This window comes from Chanodichthys erythropterus, chromosome 10 (assembly GCF_024489055.1).
Source record: "Chanodichthys erythropterus isolate Z2021 chromosome 10, ASM2448905v1, whole genome shotgun sequence".
NCBI lineage: Eukaryota > Metazoa > Chordata > Actinopteri > Cypriniformes > Xenocyprididae > Chanodichthys > Chanodichthys erythropterus.
The window spans coordinates 30,963,540-30,986,748 of NC_090230.1; the positions used below are offsets into that span (position 1 = coordinate 30,963,540).

At 35.5% G+C, this 23,209-nt stretch overlaps 1 protein-coding gene across 3 annotated transcripts in view; it reads right to left on the bottom strand.

The window, feature by feature from the left end:
- Positions 1-23,209, bottom strand: part of zswim6 (zinc finger, SWIM-type containing 6) — a 90,834-nt gene that overhangs the window by 40,536 nt on the left and 27,089 nt on the right. The window lies entirely within an intron of this gene.

Consider the following 23,209-nt stretch of genomic DNA (forward strand, 5'->3'; position numbering starts at 1 on the left):
AAGTAAAATAGATAAAAAACAAAATAAGCTATAAAATAATCAATAAAAATCAATAAAATAATCAATAAAAATCAACAAAAACAATGTCAAATAAATAAAAAAAACCAACTAAAAAATAAAATAAAATAAATTAAATATATTAATAATATTTTTTTATTTGTCCCACTTGTATTTTTGTGGATTATTAAAAAAAACTCAAAATCAATGAAAAACAAAATAAAAAACAAAAAGTACAATAATTAAAACAAAATAAACTAAATGTATAAAAATGAATCAAAAACGAAAAGTAACAAAACAAATAAAAACAAAGACAGTCAAATAAAAAAAATAAAAATAAAATAAAATAAATATATTAATAATTTTCATTTGTCATACTGCTTTTAATTTTATTATAACTGTATTATGAAAAAAAAATCAAGTAGTAAAATAAGTAAAATAAATAAAACAAACAACTAAATAATAAAATAAATTAAATTAATTATAACTTAATTTGTTAACCTTTGCTTATATTTTCAAAAATCAAAATCATTGAAAAATAAATAAAATTAATAAATAATAAAAAATGTATAAAAATGAATCAAAAACGAAAAGTAAAATAATTAAAATAAGTTAAATGAATCAATAAAAAGTCAGTCAAATAAAAAAAAACAAATTAAAATAAAATAAATATATTAATAACAACTGTTTTCATTTGTCCTACTGTCTGTAAATATTACACAACTAGAACTTAATATAAAATAAATATTTTTTAAATACTTTTTAAATAAAGAAGCGTGTTCAACATTTGTTTTGTGCTGCCAGTCGATACTGACAACTGCAATTTTGGTATTGTGACAATCATAGCACATCCTTACTGCTCTAGTACACACAGAAACCACTAACCTGCAAGAAAACAATACATTATAAACCGCTATTTAATGGTGTCTGTGCCCCACATTCGCATTAGCTCTGCCTAAAGGGTAAAAACAGACTCCCCAGCCTTTAATAGCACATATCCTGTCAGTGGTGGGAGCGGCCCACTATTGGTACAAGAACAAAAAGGATGAATGTTCAAGTTTCACTTCCTTTCTTAATGTGCTGACCCAGCAGAGTCCACCTATACGCCTCTTCCACAACGCTAAATATATTCGATCACTTGAGAAAAGCTTTTGCTTGTAGGACGTGGAGAAAGAAGATGCCAGGAGCGATTTCTAAACAGAGTTTAAGAGTACAAAAAAAACCTGTACAGAGGGCCGAACGCAGAGGAACTGGCCGGCGGCGTTCTAATCCATGTTTTCAGCAACAACACTTACGTAAGACGCCGTTTTATCCTCTGTTTGCACTGGTCATGTGCAGGTTTGTGTGGAAACAAAAGATGTGGCTGATACACCCACCTGGAGCACTGACTACTCGCTGTGTGTTGAGTTTGGACGTGCCGCGTCGTCAACACTCAACAACCCCGTTACCATTTAAGATCCTAAGTAAACACTTGACGTGCGTCTAGACTTTTTAGGGGGGATTCCTCAACGCAAACCACCGTTCACCTCAGGAAACAGCGCTTCTATTCATCTGCATGGGAAGCGAACAAAAGAAGCGATGTTTCGTATATCACGCTGCAAATCAACTAATTATACCGGCGGTCTCAAGGTGGCCACTTACAGCGCTCTGTTCAATCACCGAGACGCAAACACTTTAACTCTCAGACGACGCAGTGCTCAGCAGTGAGCTTCATAATCAAAATTATTTTTCTCTAAAACGCTCCCTGAGGACGGGGAAGGTAATAATGAAAGTGAGCGCAGATTTGGAAGCCAATATAAACAAACGCAGCAGAGAGATTCTGCTATTCATCATGACCCAAATGAATCTGGAGCAGCACGTGGGCGCTGATGAACAGACAACACACCATTCTGGGTCACCGTACTTACTGAAATTAAAATAAATACAAATAAACAAACAAACACCATACTTCATGTCATTAACAGGCTTTTTCTTTATGCTAAAGAATATTAAATAGAATGATAGATAGATTGATGGATAGAGTGACAGAGAGAAAGAGAGAACGACAGAGACAGAGATTGGGCTAGAGCAATATAAGGCTAGATCGAACGCTAGATCGATCAATAGAATGCTAGATAGAACACTAGAGCAATGTAAGGCTAAATAGAACGCTAGAGCGATATAACACTAGATGGAGGGCTAGAGCAACAGAACTGTAGATAGAACGCTAGATAGAATGCTAGAGAGAGCGTAGAATGCTAAAGCGATAGAACACTAAATAGAATGCTAGAGCTATACAGCGCTAGATAGAACGCTAGATCGATAGAATGCTACATAGAACGCTAGAGTGATAGAACGCTAGATAGAATGCTAGAGAGCGTAGAATGCTAAAGCAATAGAACGCTAGATAGAACGCTAGAGTGCTAGAACCCTAGATATAACGCTTGATAGAGCGTAGAAAGCTAGAGTGGTAGAACGCTAGATCAATAGAAAGCTAGCTAGAACGCTAGAGCAATATAAGGCTAGATAGAACGCTAGAGCGATACATCAGTAGATAGAACGGTAGATAGAATGCTAGAGCTATACAGCGCTAGATAGAACGCTAGATCGATAGAATGCTACATAGAACGCTAGATAGAATGCTAGGGAGAGCGTAGAATGCTAAAGCGATAGAACGATAGATAGAATGCTAGATAGAGCGTAGAAAGCTAGAGTGCTAGAACGCTAGATCAATAGAAAGCTAGCTAGAACGCTAGAGCAATATAAGGCTAGATAGAACACTAGAGCGATATAAGGCTAGAGAGAGCGTAGAATGCTAAAGCAATAGAACGCTAGAGCGATATAACACTAGATGGAGGGCTAGAGCAACAGAACTGTAGATAGAACGCTAGATAGAATGCTAGAGAGCGTAGAATGCTAAAGCAATAGAACGATAGATAGAATGCTAGATATAACGCTAGATAGAGTGTAGAAAGCTAGAGTGGCAGAACGCTAGATCAATAGAAAGCTAGCTACAACGCTAGAGCAATAGAAGGCTAGATAGAACACTAGAGTGATACAACAGTAGATAGAACGCTAGATAGAATGCTAGAGCAATAGAATGGAGCATTAGAGCAACAGAATGCTCGATAGAACGCTCGATAGAACTCTCGATAGAACCCTCGATAGAACCCTCGATAGAACTCTCGATAGAACTCTCGATAGAACCCTCGATAGAACCCTCGATAGAACCCTCGATAGAACCCTCGATAGAACCCTCGATAGAACCCTCGATAGAACCCTCGATAGAACCCTCGATAGAACCCTCGATAGAACCCTCGATAGAACCCTCGATAGAACTCTCGATAGAACCCTCGATAGAACCCTCGATAGAACCCTCGATAGAACCCTCGATAGAACCCTCGATAGAACCCTCGATAGAACTCTCGATAGAACCCTCGATAGAACCCTCGATAGAACCCTCGATAGAACCCTCGATAGAACCCTCGATAGAACCCTCGATAGAACCCTCGATAGAACCCTCGATAGAACCCTCGATAGAACCCTCGATAGAACTCTCGATAGAACCCTCGATAGAACCCTCGATAGAACCCTCGATAGAACCCTCGATAGAACCCTCGATAGAACCCTCGATAGAACTCTCGATAGAACTCTCGATAGAACCCTCGATAGAACCCTCGATAGAACCCTCGATAGAACCCTAGATAGAACCCTAGATAGAACTCTAGATAGAACTCTAGATAGAACTCTAGATAGATTCTCCATGACATTCTTTTGATTTGAGGATCAAATATGACCTGTACATGTTGTTAACGAGTTTCATGAGGCAGACACACCAGAACACACACACACACACACACACGTATTTCACACTCTAAATGATTTTCTTGGCTTTGAGGCACTTTCGGAGACGGGGGAACTCTTTAACGAGCTGCCGGCGTCAGGAGAGGATGTCGTACAGGGAGAGTGCGAGCTCTCCGGAGTCCTCGTATCGCACGAGGAGCCGTCTCCAGGACAGTTCATCAGAACGGAGCCATCTGTTAGACCGGGTTAAAGGCTGCCGTGAGCTTCCTGCTGTTCTCTGACAGCCTGGTAAATAATTAGCTTCACCTCCACTCTCCTCACAGAACCATGAAACTTCTTCATCAGTGCCGAGACGGAGATTTATTCATATTACAATAGGCTACTTCATGTCTACTTCATATATTTATATTTATACACATACATGAAGGCTACTTCATGTCTAATATATATATTTTTTTCTTTTAAGATTAAATGACATTTTTACTTTTTTAAAATGTTTATTATGTAAAAACTTTTTAATATTAACATTTTTCAAAATGTAAATATTTTTTGTAATTTTTACATATTTGTTAAATGTAAATATTGTTAAAAAAATTATATTATATTATATTTATATATTATATATATATTTATATAAATTTTCTCTGTTTTTAAAAATATAATATTGTTAAATAATTAAATAGTATTTGCGCATTTAAAAAAATACTTGACATTGTATGAAAATTGTAAATATTTTTGTGTATTATAATACATTTTTGTGTAAGATTCACTTATGATAAATATTGAAAAAATATAAAAGCATTTGAAAATATTCACAATATGTGAATATTGTATCTAATATTGACATTTATTCAAATCAAATATTTGTTAATATTTAAATATTTGTTAAATTTAAATGTTGCATATTGTTTGTTTCAGAAATATAAAATACAAAAAGTATTAAAATTTGTAAATATAAAAAAAATAGAAAAAACTAAAGCAAAGTAAGATTCACTTCAATTTAAAAAATATATAAATTAAATCTTTCAATATTTGAAATATGTTTCAATTACAATGAAAAATAACTAAAATGTAAAATAACAATAAAAAACAAAAATTAACCAACAACTCAAAATAAATAAAAACAAAAAATATAAAAAAAAAATAATAAAAACCAAAAGTCAAATAAATGAAACAAAAAATAAGCAAATTAATTTAAATATATTAATAATAACTTTACATTTGTCCTACTGTTTGTAAATATTATATAAATTATAACAATCATAATTACACTATGTATGTGCCACACACTCTGAAGAGACCGTGAAAGCGGCTTCAGTTTACCTCGCACATGCTACAATGACATTTATTGGGTTTTTATGACAAATAATTATACCTCACGTCGTATATCAGTTTTATAAGCTGGAGCTGGCGGATGCGAGCTGATAGGTCTGAGTTATGTCAGCGCCCGTCCGGCAGGGGGATTTACGGCCCGAACAGCTAATGTTTAAGGCAGAGTTAATGGAATAGCTGGGGCAACAAGACAATTAGCATGACTTTAATTAAGACTTTTTCTCTGTGGTCAGTTTTATTAAAGCACTTAGGTAAAACCCCAAGGAGTTCACACACTTCCGACAGGCACAGCAGGACAATCTATAGCTAATACGCAGCTTGGGATGACGGGAAGTTATAATATGCTAGAAATGCGATGCAACTGCAAGAGGCCGAAATAAGCAGAATTGATGCTTGTGAACTTAGTCTTCCTGGTTCATCTAATCAAAGACTTTATATATAGAAAGACGGTGCTCTCATATTACTATGAATTGCAGATGAGAAAGTGCAATGCGCAATATGGCAAAATAAGTCCCGCCCTCTTAATAAAAGAGCCAATCACCAACCGATAAAGTCACGAATTGCCTTAAAGGGACTTTGATCTAGTGCATAGAGCATTTTGCATTGTTTTTTGCATTGTCATTGTGGATAGTTAAAGGGATAATACACTCAAAAAAAGTACAATTGTCATCGACATGACTATGACTTTTTAAATGAACAGACAACACACTATTCCAGGTCACGTTCAAAACAAAACACAGCATCATTAATGGTCATGAAACTGCCATCAGACAAGCGCAGTGGATTAGGCCCAGCTGCTGGAGCTGAGGAGATTGATAACTCCTCGTTTTCTGGCCGACAGCGAGGCTAGTCACTCTCACACACCCTGACAGAGTAAATGAAGAAGAATGGCAGCCGGGGCTTTTTTCCGCCCCTGAAAAGCCCACCAGAAATGTGTGCAGAGACAGTCCCGTGCTTCCAGAGATCGACAAGTCTGAGTGCTTTGCAAATTTCCGCCGTAACTCCTCTCCCGTCGAAAGAGTTACGTCCCATGCCGGCCTTCAAACAGACGTGCATCTAACCTTTCCGGCCAGAGAACGACCTTTTCAAGTATTTCCGTCTCGAAATGTCCAATTAGCGCTGACCTACACATCCAGAAAGGAAGGGAAATGCAGTACAGCTACTAAACAAGAAGAACGAACAAGCTTAGCTGGGTAAACAACAGTGCATATCGAAAACAAGATACAGGCCTATGTTTGTCTCGCACTGCTCGATCACAAGGATACCCACAATGCATTGCTCGTGCAAACAAACAAGTGGTTTCCATTATGACATCGGAGCCAGGGAATGTTTGCTCTGGGATGATGGCAGCGATTCGAAACATGGTGCTTAATGATGCAAAACGTGTTTTGGTGTTTACCTTTGTAGGCCAGTATCTGGCCATCATCTTATTCCCGCCACCCTGGCAAGAACGAACCGAATGTAATCATGTGATGTGTGTTTTCAGCCCACTGCCTTCAGAAGTAGATGAGCAGCGAGACGCCACCTGGTTAGAAGCAGCTTCGGTCGTAGGGAAAATGTTTGCCGTTGAACGCTTTTTAAAGACTAGAAAAAACAGGAAAAAATGGTTGCGCTTTTCCCTCGACCCAGCTTGATTAAAAAAAATTGCATTTATTTAAAAATAAATAAAATAAAAAAATAAAATATAATATTAAAAAAATATATAAAATATAATTTTTATTTTATATTGATTTAGTTATATTTATAATATAATATATAAAATAAAATATTAATATATAAAATACTGCCAACCCCAAACTTGGTAATATATATATATTTTTTCAAAAAGAAAATGAATCCTATTTTATGACCATTAATGTCAATGATGTTTTATGATTTTATTTTATTTATATTCATTTTTATGGATTCATTCATATTATATTTTATTTTATTTTATATATTTTTTATTATTTTATTTATATAAATTCATTCATTTATATTATATTATATTTTCTTTTCTTTTAATTTAATTTAATTTTATATTTTATATTTTTGTTATAATTTATTTTCAATTATTATTAAATAAAAATATAAAATAAAAATGTAACAAAAATAATATAAAAGAAATATAAAATATATTTTTATTTAATATATTTTTATATTTTTTATATTTGATATTATATTTTATTTTATTTTATATTTTTGTTATATTTAATTTTTTATTTAATAACATTTTATTAAAATACAATATAGAATAAAAAATATAAAATAAATTATTATTATTAAATAAAAAAATTAAATAAAAAATATTAAATACAATATAAAATAAAATTTGATATAAATAAAATAAAAAATAAAATAAAATAAAAAAAAAATTAAATTAAATTAAATTAAAAAAACATAATTAATGGTCCTAAAATAGGCTTTAATTTAATGAAATATATATACACACTCTACCAAGTTTGGGGTTGGCAATTTTTTATATTTATATATTTTAACTAAATTTATTTAAATAAACAAAAATATCTAAATTTATATTGTATTGTATATGAAATCAATTTTCATTTTTGGGTGACCTATCCGTTAAAGGTAAAAGTGCTTCCCATTTTGTTGCTGATGTCAAAGGTCATGCAAAAACTATCCAAATTATGTCAACATGTACAGATTGTGTGCATGTTAGTAGTGCATTGAAACTGGCGGCTATGGTAAGGGGCGGGGCATTTCCCAAACACGCTTGACCAATCACAACACACTGCTCCAGCCGACCAATCAGAGCACATTGTGCTTTCCAGAAGGCGGGGCTTCATAGAACTAAACAGAGCGTTACTTACAGACTGGGAAGAGAGGAGCTGCAACAATGGAGAATATGAGGAAAAAAAAAAAAAAATCAACATTCAAACATGAAAACGTGCTCTAGTAGAGCACAAAAAGGCATAATAGTTCCCCTTTAAGACTAGAAGGGAAAAAAATTGGCTGTGCTGTTTTTCATTAACCCAGCATACTAAGAAAACGTACGTTTCAGTATCTCATGTGCAAGTTATTAAACACTGACATTTCAACCCCTCCGCGCCCTTAAGGCGGGTCACCCGAGAGTTCCCAAAGAGGCCAGTGTGTCTCGAAAGTAGCCAATTTTAGCCCAGGCCCAACAGTGCGACGTTGTCCCAGAAACCAAGTTAACCATACTGAAACCCTCGCTCCATTTCTACACAAACCAGTTTGTTTTCTTCTTCAGACCACCCAAACACACAGAAGCGGATCAAAAGCATTTTTAACGCAGCAGTTAACGTCTGCTAAAACAGTCGATGGAGCGATTACTACCACGCTCCCCTCAGCGCTCGCCACTTCAAGAAAAAAATTAGATGTCAAATAACAGCGGCCAAATATAGTTGTCGCATTCCCAAAACGAAAGAGAGGAGCTGGAAACCTTGAGCGGGGTCAAGGAGGAGCTGCTTCCCTGCTTACAAATTAAATAATTGATCTCATGAGACGTTTGGAAAACATTAATGAATATAATCGCAGCCTTATATCACTGCAGTCGTGGTCAGTGGGTGTATATCCACAGATAAATATGGGTTCCTTACAATATATCTATGAATACTTCAGCAAATTCAATTCCATAGCCAAATACTTGCCTAATTGAGTTTGGAAATTCCCAGTGGATTAAATATAACTTCCTCAGCAGTGAGTTATCTTGGAAAAAACATGCTAGATTGTTACTGACGTATACATTTGTGATATTTTCTTCTTCCTACTCTCTTCATGTGGATTGAAGCATGGCGTAGGGCTTTAGCAACAGTTTAGATGCAAACGAACAAAAATCATTTAACATTTTACAATTATTTTCAAATTATGCTTTTTTATATCTTTCTTTAGTTGCTGTTTGAGCATGAAACACACTCGTACGGGCGTCACGGTTCAGTTCATACAGTCAGATGACGAATACAGTCAGTTACAGGCAATCCACACTCCAATCCAGTAGGGGGCGCACACAGTAATGCAACGCTGTTTGCTAACCGCCACAACAGGAAAAGCGCAGAAGAAGAAGAACAGATGATCTAGATATGCGTGTAATCTATCAATCGTGGAAAGACATCAATAAAAAGATCTTACGTAGCATTACATTTACCTCAGGCAAGTCATTTATTGTCCACAGCATGTTAGTTCACTAGAGAAATGAACTAATTTCACTAAATATATGCACTATATTGGCTTATATATTCATTATTTTTACTTTGCCTGTTCGTAATGTTTCAATATATGTTTAAATATATTTGTCAGTAACTGTGTAAATGATTATATTATTTCAAAAAAGAATTGGAGTAATAATTTTATAGTTAGATTTAGAAGTTAATGCAAAACCTGCCTTATATGCGATTTACACCTGAATGTAATAGTTTGGGCCCTGTTGTTATTTGACCTTTAATATTATAGTAATGTGCAAGAAAGAGCTTCCTATATATTTGCATCCTTAAAATATGTTAATTATAAGAGCTGGTTAAAAAAAAAAAAAAAAAAAATTGATTTAGATTTTAATCAATTCTCATTTTTACGAACCGATATCAATTATTAAATCCCAAGAATCGATTAGTCTAGTCTGTTTTCAGTTGATGAATGAGCAGAATATGTAGCGCCTCTCATCCAATAAATCGCAATAATCTTTGTTACTTTTGATATGAAGCAAAGTCTCAGATTTCAAATGACGTCCATCTTATTATGAGGTTCAAAACCGTTTTGGCGCTGTTTAATGTGGCGTGTCGGATCGCTTTAGCGCCTCAGTTAAAGAGAAGCATGTGATCATCCTCTCCTCCGCTTTAATACCAGTTACAGCGAAATAAACATGAACATCTGAAGGTACATTAAAATATACAGTACAACTTACTGAAATCCGAATCATGTCTCGTGTAATCGCTCAATCAGTGCTTCAACCGCGGAAAGACTCAATAAAACAGCTTCAATGTCACGTCACATTTACGTCAGAAAAACACATTCAGTGACCATAAACTCATTAGTCAGCTAGAAAAGTGACTCTAAAAAAGCAACATTATGATAAATATAGCTATGCACAGTTACATATTCATTATAATTTTTAATGTTCTTCAATATTTAATGCATGTTTGAATAAATCAGTTATGACAGCCACGATTTAAATGTTTATATTTAAAAAAACGAATTGGAGTAGAAATATGATTATGTAATTCTAAACTTTATTTATAATAAAAACATCATTGAGTGTAATTTAAGTGTTTGTATATAAATAAGATAATTTAACCTTCAATATTATTATAGTAGCACCAGCTGACTCTCATGTGTAGATTACAGCATTAGTTGAGAGATTGTTTTCCTATAGAAAATTTGCAATGTGCTGAAACTGAAATACTACATCCAAAATAATCGAAATGCAACTTAAGAGTTCCTTAGTAAAACAGTTTTGTGAATAAGTTTTAGGCTAAAACTCCTAGCTAGAAACCCCAAGCGTTAAGATAAAACTCTTCGTGAATACGGCCCCTGATAGGTGTGTAAGTCTTGGTGTGTGGTCCCATCAGTAAACAGCGTGCCACAGGTCTCCTCTCGGCTCCAGAGGCCTGGAAAAGCACAGCTGCAGCCCAGTGGTGTTTTCACAACAATCAGCCTTTACCGTGCCGCACAGGGCCCTCGTCAACCAACCGGGTCTCCACCTCCTCTTCCACCACACTGTTTGCTCAGCGGATCGCTTTCCCAAAACACACGAGAGAGGAGGAGTCGGTTTTACTCCAGGGGAACTGCCCGCCAAACCCCTCCTACACACACACACACACACACACACACACACACACACAGAGAGAGATACGCAAAACGGAAAGAAAAAACAGACGTACACCTGTTTCCTGACCCACTGTGGGTGGGTCGAACTTGGGACTCGATTCATGTTACAGGATGAAATGGAAAACCAGGTTCTTGGAAACACATGGCGAGGGAACGGCACCGAGGATTGGACTACATGCCGAGCGCTGAAGCTGTTAAAATATCCACACGTTACAGCACAGCCTCATTTACTCAAACTTAAGAAAAGCACCTGCATGAGTCCCTCTGAACACGTGTGGCATTTCAAAAGCCTATTAACTATTGACCTTCCCTTACCACTTAATATTCAACAATATTGTGATATCATTGGATGAGAACTGAACTGAGCTGACAACATTTACAGTTATTGAACTGAATCAACATTGAACTGATTTCAGCTGAATAATTACTGTCTTTTTAGAGTTGCTTTATGGCAGAATTGAATTCTGTTTGCATCATTATTTTCATGTTTATCACTGTAAAGGTGCTTTGAAACAATCTGCATTGCATAAAGTGCTTTATAGATAAATTAAATATTAAGTACATATATTGATGCGCTAAAAATTCCCATTAGTTACTACAGTTAATGGTACTCTGATAAAATGATAGTAATTTGGTATTAGCAAACACACAAAAAAAAAAAAAAAAAAAAAAAATCACAAAATTTAATTCTGAAGGTTTCATATATATTTTGGCATGTGTTATTTTAAAAACAAAAACACCCCCCAAAATTGTTCAAAATAAAATAAACAACATTAATAATAAAAACAATAATAATTATACATTATACATAAATTGATTATAATGATTAATTGGTGTTTTATTATTTTATATTATATTTTGGAATACTAACAACCCAAAATATGCATGAAGCATATTGAAGAATTTTTTTTTTTTTTTTTTTGTGATGACTGTTTATTAATATTAAATGACCACAAATGGATAAAAGCATAGAAAAACAAATAAATAAAAAGATTACAAATAACAACAAACAAACAAATAAATAAATAAATAAATATATATTCTGTTTGAAGGAGATCGATTCCTTAATATTTAAGGAAGCTATTATAATAATAATAATAATAATAATAATAATAATAATAATAATAAATAGATAAATGAAACTATTATATTATTATTTTTTTTAATTAATCAATTTATTGTTATTATTATTGTTATAAATAAATAAATAGATTTATTAAATAATTAAATAATAATAATAATAATAAATCAATTTATCATTTATCTGTCTGTCTGTCTGTCATCATTAATAATAATAATAATAATAATAATAATAATAATAATAATTTTAAAAACCTCAAACAAAAAGGAGGCAACTAAAAGCAAAAGCAGCTTAAATCAACCTGTGGAAAAAAAAAAAAAAAACTCTCAAAGCAGTGATGCAGGGAGAAAACAAGATAAGCCAAGCTAAAGTTTGAGCCTGAACACTGGAGGTAAAAGCTCCTAAATATAACGTTCCTGCCCTTTATCATGAGTGCTGGTCCACTTCATCACCGCAGGGAACAACAGCGCTGACATTCAGCTCGGCCTGCCGGGGAAGTGGAAAACTACCATTGGAGACGCACTTAGTGTTTCGGCAGGGTCAGGCTTTAGATTCCAGCTCCCAACATGCTAACCAATAGCGTTAGCCATCAGCCACTTAAAGAAAAAGTAGTACTTTGAGATTAACTAGATTTTGGACCATATCTTAACAGCTTAAACCAACCAATGCTTGCTGGTCTACTGGAAGACACTTGCCCACCGTGGCACCACCCCCACCGTCAAGATTTTTTTATAGAAATAAAAGTCATTTTGTTCAGTTAGAAAACAATAATTAAAAACTGAACATGTCTACTCAATGCAGCGTGAGCCGAACGAGAGTCGCAGCACAGATCAGCAGCAGGAGATTTTATTTATGTTGACTGACGAGACAATGGCAGAAGTGTTTTGCATTTTTGCAGTATTTTGGATTCAAACCCAGTGCTAATAGGGAACCTGCAGAGGATTAGTTGTGTTTTTCTAGTTAAGAATAATAATGAACCCAGTATTCAAGCAATTGCCGGCCCTGAATTGGTGCTAATTTGAAAGCGAAAGTAAAACGCGCACTCATGTGTCTTCTGGCGCGGACCTCAACTTCTATAGGAAATCATTGAAAACGCTCGCTCTGCTTCGAACCTTATGAATGCCTGTGCGGCCGTGTGCATTTTACTTATGATTAGTGATTGACCGATATTGATTTTTTAAAATACTGATAATAATTTGTGTTTATGTGCCCGATAACTGATACGCAGAACCGATATTTATTTACTGTTACACTTCTGTTTTTGACACGATTACAACACCACTGAACTGAACAAACCATTTTATTTATAACAATCATTCCCTCCTTGAGTAGAACACAAAACAAATCTTATTTATACATCAATAGATTTTGTTAATTTTAATCTTCATATTACAAAAATAATTTTATTTATAAAAATCAGCAGCAGCAACACTAATGTTAACAATAAGCAAAACAAATGTAGAATGTCTGTTTTCAAATGGAGAAAATAAATTAAAGACAGGACTCATATCAACTTTGCAGAAATGCAAAATTTAATTTTAAACTAGTTTTAGTAGATTTATAAGCTGTTTAATCGGCTAAAAAGTGAAGAATAACGCGCTGGATAATGTTAAATAACTGAATAATATTCTCTGGAATGTAACGAACAAAACATTTTATTGCATTTCTCAACTGGTGTGTTATATTAGAATTATTAATAATGTTTTTGTCGATCTAGATTATGAAATATCTGCTGATAAAGCACTGTTTAATGATGCATTTACACAGAACTATACTCAAACTGCGATCGCTCGTGGAGATAATTAATTTCCATAGAAATGTGTTTATTTGGACGTTTATTAGTGAATTAATGGTTATATAGTAAATGTTTCTATAATTACGGTGTTTTAAACAAGTGTTAAAAGCTTTTATTTCCAACATGTGCTCATTCATGGCTGTATTTAATTCATGCAAAGTTACATCTTTATCTTACGTTATCTTACGTTATTCGTGAGCTTGTGTCCATTTCTTAGAGACAAGCTGCATAATCTAGCTACATTTCAGGCATTTATGTAACATCTAATTTGTGCATTAATGGCTGTTATGTTAAATAAAGTTTACCATTACAGCAAAGCAGGTAAGTATACTTTACTTGTGCAAGCCGTTGTCTCGTCTCCCCTCAGATGTGCTGTAATGCAATCCTGGCGATTCTCAAAATATCGGTAAATCCGATATTACAAAACCGATATCCGATTATGGTAAAATGCTTAAAATATCAGGTGTTTTCGAATTAGCGAGGTGTAAACGAGGTGATACCGGTGTAAAATTTCCACACCGTCACAACCCTAAATAGAACTATTTATAGTTATTTTGTCACATTTCAGTACAAAATAAAAATACAAAATTGACATTTCATCATCGAACAGTTTGTCGCAATGCATTCTGGGCTCACGTTATTTGTGAATCATGCATGCAATGCTAATTTTCATCAACGTTCAACCATTTAATACAGATTCCATGTTCATCTAAAATTCTGCCCAGGTGGCCAGTTCACTAGGTTTTGGTAAAGCAGACTTCCAGAGACTTTCTAGGAATAAACTGTGCGGAAATGTGGCAGTCTAAACCAACGTGCGCGAGGTTTGACGTGGTTGAGGCCTGCTGGGCTGGATATGAGTAATATCACCACTGGAGTCTGGCAGGCCGCGACCATCCGCCCGCCTGTCCTCATCCCAGGAGCAGTTCTGGACCCCTCCCTGCCCATCAGGGCCCCGGCGCTGAGGGCGAAATGGCATTTAAAAATAGGATGCAGCCACGTAACATGGGATGAACCGCGTCGACTCCCCTTCGCCACATAATATCAGTGATAGATACGTGTGCATGAGGCTGGGAACACGATGTGCTTCAGGAAAGCATTTCTGCTCAACATACAACACGTTTTAAATGGTTTTATTAAGAAAATACAACGCCAAAGATCATTTAATAAAAGAAACTGCAACAGTAATGCACAACTTTTAGTGGCTTATTGCTTTAAGAATTAATCATCCACCAAGTAACATACTTCAATCAGACATTTAGAGGCAGAAGTGTCTGTTTTATAAAACATGGCAACAAAAGCTTAGCTAGTAAGTTTATATAAAAACATACAAGGACTATAAAGATCATTTTCGGTTAAAGTGTGCTCTGGAGGGCTATAATGATAGGACATAACTACAAATTAAAGTCTTAAGTTTACTAGTTTCAAAGCTAATTTTAGGCTTCAAGAACCAAGTGGTTATTAGTCGAAAACAGCAGCAAAGATGTGCACACTTCAGCAAGCTTTTCACTTCCCCTTAGAGACGCCTGTTCGGTTAGTATGCCTGGAATTTACACCCAGACTAACCGACTGGAAAACCTGACTAATAATGTGCACAAGAGGAAAGGAGACACGCACAGAGGCCGGAGGAAGAGAGGGGTTGAGAAACATGTAGTGGATGTGGAGAGGCTGGTGGGTGGAGTCTGTAAGACACTCCCGCCTCCCCAGACAAACCCGCCCCTGCTGTGCTACAAAGTCAGCTGATACAGCGGCCACAAGGGATGCGCTGCACGCACTGCCAGTCATCTGCAACCTCTCACAGTCTAAGAGCCGCCCACGGTGACATACATCCGCACCGTACATTGCAATAACAGCATTACAGGAGCAAAAAAAGATATATATATATATATTCTAATAAAAAAAAATATTAAATTAAATACAAAAATAAAATACATAAAATATAGGTATAATATTTATAACATATCAAAGAAATTAGCATATCAATAACTCATATAATGGTGTAAATTTACATTCTTTATTCAATATGTAGGCCAATGCAACACATTAAATATTCACAATACATCTACACTCTAAAAAATGTTGGGTTAAAAACAACCCAAGTTGGGTTGAAAATGGACAAACCCAGCAATTGGGTTGTTTTAACCCAGCGGTAGGGTTAAATGTTTGCCCAACCTGCTGGGTTGTTTTATTTAACTCAACTATTGTTTAAAATTAACATTTATTAATGTTCAATGAATATTTATTAAACAATAAACATTTATTAAATTGCTTATAGTAAATTTATATTAATAGACTATTAAACTATTAAATTTATATTAATAAAATATTAAAGCTTATTAATAAACATTCATCTTTTGTCTATTATTGTTGCCTCTAATTGCATCTGGTTTTTAATTTCCCAACTATTTCGGGTTCATTTTAAGCTAGCCATATAGCAATTTTTAAATAATAGTTGGTTTAAATAAAACTACCCAGCAGGTTGGGCAAACGTTTAACCCTACCGCTGGGTTAAAACAACCCAATTGCTGGGTTTGTCCATTTTCAACCCAGCATTTTTTAGAGTGTATGATGATTTTGATACCAATATAAAACCTAAAGAATATATGCATGTATGCATTTCTGTCCATTACTATGTACTGTCATGTCAGTGAAGAAATATTATATAAATTAGGGCTGCAACGATTAATTTGCAAAATAAAAGTCTGTGTTTACATAATATATATGTGTGTACTGTGTATAATAATTATGTATATATAAATACACACACACTCATGTATATATTTAAGAAAAATGTTATGTTTATATATAAAATATTTATGTTTATATGTAATAGAAATATATTTATATATATATATATTATATATATATATACAATACATGCATATATTTCTAAACTTTATACCTGCATGTGTGTGTATTTATATAGACATAATTATTATACACAGAACACACACATATATTACATAAACACAGACTTTTATTTTGCAAACGATTAATCATTGCAGCCCTAATTTAAATTAGTAAGTAATATATTTAAAAAAAATAAAAAACATTCCTGTGTGCCATCCGATTGAAAAACATAAATATTGAGATAAATGGAGCAAAAGGCTGAAAAATATTAAGAAATGCCATTTCCATTAAAATTCGATTTTAGTTATTGCCAAGCACCTCAATGGTAGCAACTCAATAAATAAAAAATAAAAAAAATTAAGTACAGATATGCACATTGTTTATGGTTTTCACATACAAACAAAATTTATAGACTCATTTTTATTCACTGGGATTGAGAAAAATTGTGTCATTATTCAGTTGTCGCTTCATTTTTGACCTTGTAGCGTTTTCATGAAAACTCCCAAATAAAACGAAGATGTGCTCAAAAGGAGTCAGACTGAACTAACTTCTGGGGATAAACTCATCCTGAAAGTACAGCCAAGTAAACCCACACACAAACGTGCCACAGACACTCCCCTGTGTGGCCCAACCCCGAACCGTGCCTGGCCCCGAGCTGAACTGCTCAACTTCTGCTGACGTCACGGGACACGAGGGAGAGGCAGAGCAGGGGGGAGGTGAGAGAACGAGAGAGCGAGAGAGAGAGAGAGAGAATTCCTAAACAGTAGACAAACCCACTGGTGGGAAGCTTAGAAAGCCCTCAGCTGTGGCGAAGAAAAAAAACGAAGGCTTGGCCGCGCGCCAGACCTCTGAGCTCAGCATTTTGTAATGCACTTCCTTTTCGCTTAACAGCTTGCATAATAGCGCCGGCCGCCACAGCCGCCAACCTTTAACTCTTTGCATCCTGGTCACTATTTTGTGTGGAGGGTTAAAACGAGCTCATGACGTCTGCCTCACCAAAAACACAAAATAAACAGCAAGCAAATCCTTCCCAGAATTCAGGAACCCACGTCCTGCGTCTCTTGGAAACACCAAGTTCTTGCCTGACGCCTACTGCCGTGCCATTTCAGATATGAAAATATCCATGTGGCAGTGAACTCACAAGCGTTTGACACGGGTCCAGCGTTCCACACAGTTTCTACCTTAGAGTCAACAATGACACCCAACAGAAATGTGACCGGACAAGACACTCGAGCATTGTGCAGGCAGATCTCTTTTAAAAAATCTAGTTCCCTTTATGCACAAGCAAAAGCTTGAGCAAGAGTTTCAATTCAGCCGTCTCATACATGTTTGGTGATTTAAGCCACCAGAGTCTATAATATCCTCCAGTCCTGGGGGAGAGACGGCGTGTGCGTGTCTAAAAACAGGAGAGCAAATAGCATGTTTGAAAAGGTGAAACTTCACTGCATCGTGCACAAATAAGATTTAAATGTCACCCCTGAGGAGCAAGGTCCCCTTGCCTACAAATTACACCTGGCAGCCTTGTGTCCCTGAATGCGGACGGGTTATAAGAGAGTCTGTGTTTGTCCTCCAGTCCGAGATGCTGCTGGAAACATACATGTAGTGAGTATTAGATCTGAACTAGCATAGTAGACTAATATATATCAGGTGTTTTTGAGATTTAAATTGATAAACATTTTGAGTCATGTTCAAGACAAGAAGAATAGATATTAGTGTAAAGGGTTCCGACAATTTCTATATTTGCATGATTTTCTTGAGGATTTAAACATATAAAATATACAAATATCTACATTCCCACTGTGTTTGTACATGTTTTCATCCCAAACCATCATGGTACGGGCATCACAATTTGGTGCATACAGTCAGACGACGAATACAGTCAGTCACAGGCGATTCACTCTCCAAACCAGAAGAGGGGGTGCGCGGTAATGCAATGCTGTTTGCTAACCGGCACAACAGGAAAAAGTGCAGAAGATGATCTATGTATAGATATGTTTACATGTAATCTCTCAACCAAAAAGACAATCAATAAAACAGCTTGAAAATAAGATTTCACATTTACCTCAGGCAAGTCATTCAGTGTCCACAGCATGTTAGTTTACTAAAGAAATGGCCTATATATATGCACTTATATATTCATTATATTTACTTTGCCTGTTAGTAATGTCTTAATATATGTTTAAATAAATGTGTCATGAAAAGTTATGACTGTAACTGTGTATATTAGTATATTATTTAAAAAATGAATTCAAGTAGAAAAGTTAATGCAAAACCTGCTTTATGTGCAATTTACGTGCAATTACTGAATTTAATAGTTTGGGCTCCTGTATACAGTTTATAGCATTAGCTGAGATAGATCCTTAAGAAAAAAGCTAATTATAATTGAATTTATTTAAAGAGACTGACAATTTGCTTAATTTTCTCCCCCCTGCTATACCGAACCATGACTTCAATACCGAGGTACGTACCGAACCCTAATTGACAACTGAAAGGCCCATATTGGTTGACCAAACTCAAAGTTAACCAGTTTTTGGCATTGTTTACTTGGCTGCTGAAGGGGGCTGTAAACAGCTCCATCTTTCAATGGCTCTAGCAAACAAAATGGCACCACCACTTCCCCGAGCCAAAACTGTCCATGAGAGGAAGCTGTAAAAGAGCCAAAGCACTGTGAGGAGTTTCCTCCCCATTCAGAGCAGCGGTGGTGGCCGCAGCACTCAAGAGACGGTTGACAAGACTGTCTGGAGGGGGTCGATCTCAACTTGCTGTGACCAGACCAGTCTTTAACTGCAGGCCCAGGAGACAATAGCATTCCCCACCTCTTTCAACAGCATCCCACCCCTCCTACAAGACCTCCGGCTTCCCTCCCAGCCCTGTATTGTGTGCGTGTGAATGTGCAGGGTTAGGTGTGCAGTGTAAGGTAGCTGTAAGCCCCGCTTACAATAGAGAACCCAATCTCTCCTTTAGACACACCAGCTCGCCCCTGGAGGGGTCGACCCAAGGAGAGGGGTGGGGTTTGGTTCGGTACGTAATTGTCAAGAAGAGTGAGGGGCTCTTCAACTAAAGCTTCAACAACAATAAGCCTCCACAGCCCTTTAACCACACTCAGGAAGCACAAAAGAAACGGGCAAGGCCTTCCAGCCCAAAACCCCAAAGACCTCAGAGCAGACGACAACAATGAGAGGCAGACGACCATGTGATGGTAACTGGGGGAGGAACTGGGATACATGCAAGCAAGCCATCCACAAATTAGGTCAATGAGGATTTCCCCAAACTAGGTCAATTGAAATTGCTGGTAACTGCTCAACGGAGCCTCAAGACGCAAATCAAGATGAGGGTGGATGGGTGTGCCACACCTCGGGCACAATTTCGCCAGCTTGAATCTGAGGTGTTAAGGCCCCAATATACTCACAACAACTAGAGGTCGACCGATTGATCGGTTTTGCCGATTTTGCTGGAAATATCGGTTATCGGCAAAAAAAAAAAATCCCTACCAATAGTTTTTCAGTGCTGTGTCTGTTGTTGGAGCGGCTGAGGAGGGTGCAAAGTAATTATACTGTACGAGAGCAGCCTCTAGAGGCGAAATATAAACTAACGCCTCGTGGAGTTTGTTTTGACACGCAAGACTGCATGCTGCACGTCACTTCAAATGCGGATTTAAAACCGAAAACGAAACTGTAAGTGTACAGAACACTACCGCACGTCTTCTCAAATCATTAAAAAGTAACTAATTTGTTGACTAGACGCTGCATTAGTGGAGAACAGCAGTATGTTTGCCGTCAAAGCTGAAAGGACTAAACGCGACAAAAATACACACTAGTCCGACCCAAATGTTTAATGTCATGATTGTTAGCATCTATTTGCATCCAGCTGATATCCACATCAGTCAACCTCTACTCATGACAAAGTAATTTTTCATTTGTGGATATGTTTGCACAAGCTCCGAATTCGGCAGAAGGCGGAGCTGCATTACGATTCCCCTTGAAGTCGAGGCCTTACTGGCAACAAACTGATCAAAGTACTCTGAGGGCAGTCCGGTGACATTTTGAGTATAATTGAGACCATCATGGCCCTGCCAAGACTCATTTTGAGGAAACTGGTGGGCTCTTCTTCAAACATGAGCTGTAAAATTAAAGCTATGGCCATGGGAATTACTGTTTTTTTGGCTTCCTGCATCAGAAGACCCATGGTTGAGGCACAGAAGCCGAGGCACTCTGACAAGATCTGAATGGGGATAACCACGCTCACTAATTGCAACCTGGGTGGAGAGACAGGGTGGAGAAAGTGAGGTCAACGTACAATAATAAGGTCACAGTTTGAGTCTTCCCTTCCAAAACAAAGCGGACAGATTATTCAAACAGAAGTTTGTGGAACTACTACATCTGTGCTTAAGTTGACAGATAGGAGAGTAAACTTGTAAAAAAGAGGCTGCTAACGCATCGCTACCAGCTGCACAGCATTACTGACTAATGACTAGCCATTAATTCCAGCAGTAAATGAACTATTAAAAGGCCTACAGAGATGAATGATCGGTTAGGTAGAGATCATGGATCATGACGGTGATTACGGGATACAGAATCTCCTCGAAAACCAGAAGAATCTGCTGACAACATCTCCATTCCCGTTAGACTGCTTGTAAAGTCAGGGCTTGATTCAACAAGCATGCTGGTGACCACAAATGTGACGTTGAAACGTGCCAACTTTGAATGACTCATTACAAATCACCATAACATTCATAACCAAGACGACAATCTTACCGAAACTCTAACTGCTGCTGGCCATTTTTATTACTGGAAATCAAGTAACAGAACGCAACCGTTTTGTACCAGAGAGAGAATTTCAGTTTTAGAACTGAAGTTTGACAGTCTTTGCTTCAAACTCTCTGCTTTAGTGCAACCAACACTTAGGTCTAATTGGAGGGAAAGTTCATGCACTTAGTTCTCTGAATAATAGATTATAGTATGTGGTTGTTACCCTACCGGCTTTCATGAGCAAAATGGATGGCAGCAGGTTATTAGTGGTTTTCTCTAAGGCAAGTATCGTGATTACTATTGCTTATACTTAAGGTAGTAAACTATTCTGTGTAACTCGTCCTACATGGTTTGAATTATGAACATAGTCGAACAACAGATGACATGTCAAATCATGCAGCTTGTTGAGAAGAGTTGGGCAATTACTTTTGTAATCGAACAAACGTATGGTTTTTACCCAGTGGAAATAAAATAAAATAAAATAAAATAAAATAAAAATATAAAAATGAAAAAAAAAATACAATAAAATTAAATGAAATAGGGCAAAAAGACCAAATAAAATAAAATAATATAATAAAAAAGATAAAATGGCAAAGAGATTAAATTAAAATTAAAAAAAACCATAAAAGTGGCAAAAAGACCAAATAAAATAAAATAAATTAAATAAATTAAAAAGTGATAAAAATGGCATAAAGACGAAATAAAAAATAAATATAAAAATAATAAAATAAAACACAGCAAAAATAAATAAAAAATAAATAAAAAAGACCAAAACAAAAAATATATATAAAAAAAATAAAAAAGGCTAAAAGATTAAATAAAATAAAATAAAACTTGAAAAGCTAAAACTATAAATACAAAAATTTTAATAAATTACAATTAATATATAAAATTTTATTTATTTATTGCAATTTTGTTTGTATATATAATTTTATTATATAATAAATATAATAAATAAATATATTATACAATATGTTTTTACACCTGGTGGAAATGAAAAAATAAAAAATAAAATAAAAAACATGGCAAAAGATATAAAAATAAAAAAAAAAATAAAAAAAAAATGCAAAAAGACCAAAACAAAAAATAAAAAATATATATATAAAAAAATAAAAAAGGCTAAAAGATGAAATAAAATAAAATAACACTTAAAAAGCTAAAACTATAAATACAAAAATTGTAATAAATAAATTAATATATAAAATTGTATTTATTTATTGCAATTATGTTTGTATATATAATTTTATTATATAATAAATATAATATATAAATATAATATACAATTTTATTTTTATATATATAATAAATACAATATAAAATTTTACACACACATACACACACACACACACAAAAGAAATAGACTTGCACTGGTGGAGATACTTGAGTACCTCAAAGACTTGGGCAAGAAACAATCACCTAGTAACCATCCACAACACCCTAGCAACTGCGTAGCAACATCCTGGCAAGCACCCACAACCTCCTGGCATCCTGGCAGTGAGTTTTGCATTGGCATGCACATTTTCTTCTGTAAATGTAAAAGTCCAGTTCTTTTTAAATACTGCTGGAACATTTTCCTGACATGAAACTTTCAGATTGCTCATCCTAAACAATCCCCCACCAGCTAAAAAACAGGCTGCTCTCAAAACAAAGTTCCACTAATTAGTTGCACATTGAAAGCATTCTGTCCGAGAGTGAATGCCAGGTCAGATATTGGTTTTAGCCTCTATGAAAATTCCCCTTTGTCCTGCGCATTTCCAAATGCAACAGCTAAAAGCGGTAAAAGCAGCGGGCATTCATCAGAGAGGACAGCTGGCCGGTTCACAGTCGTGGCGCTTTGACACACAG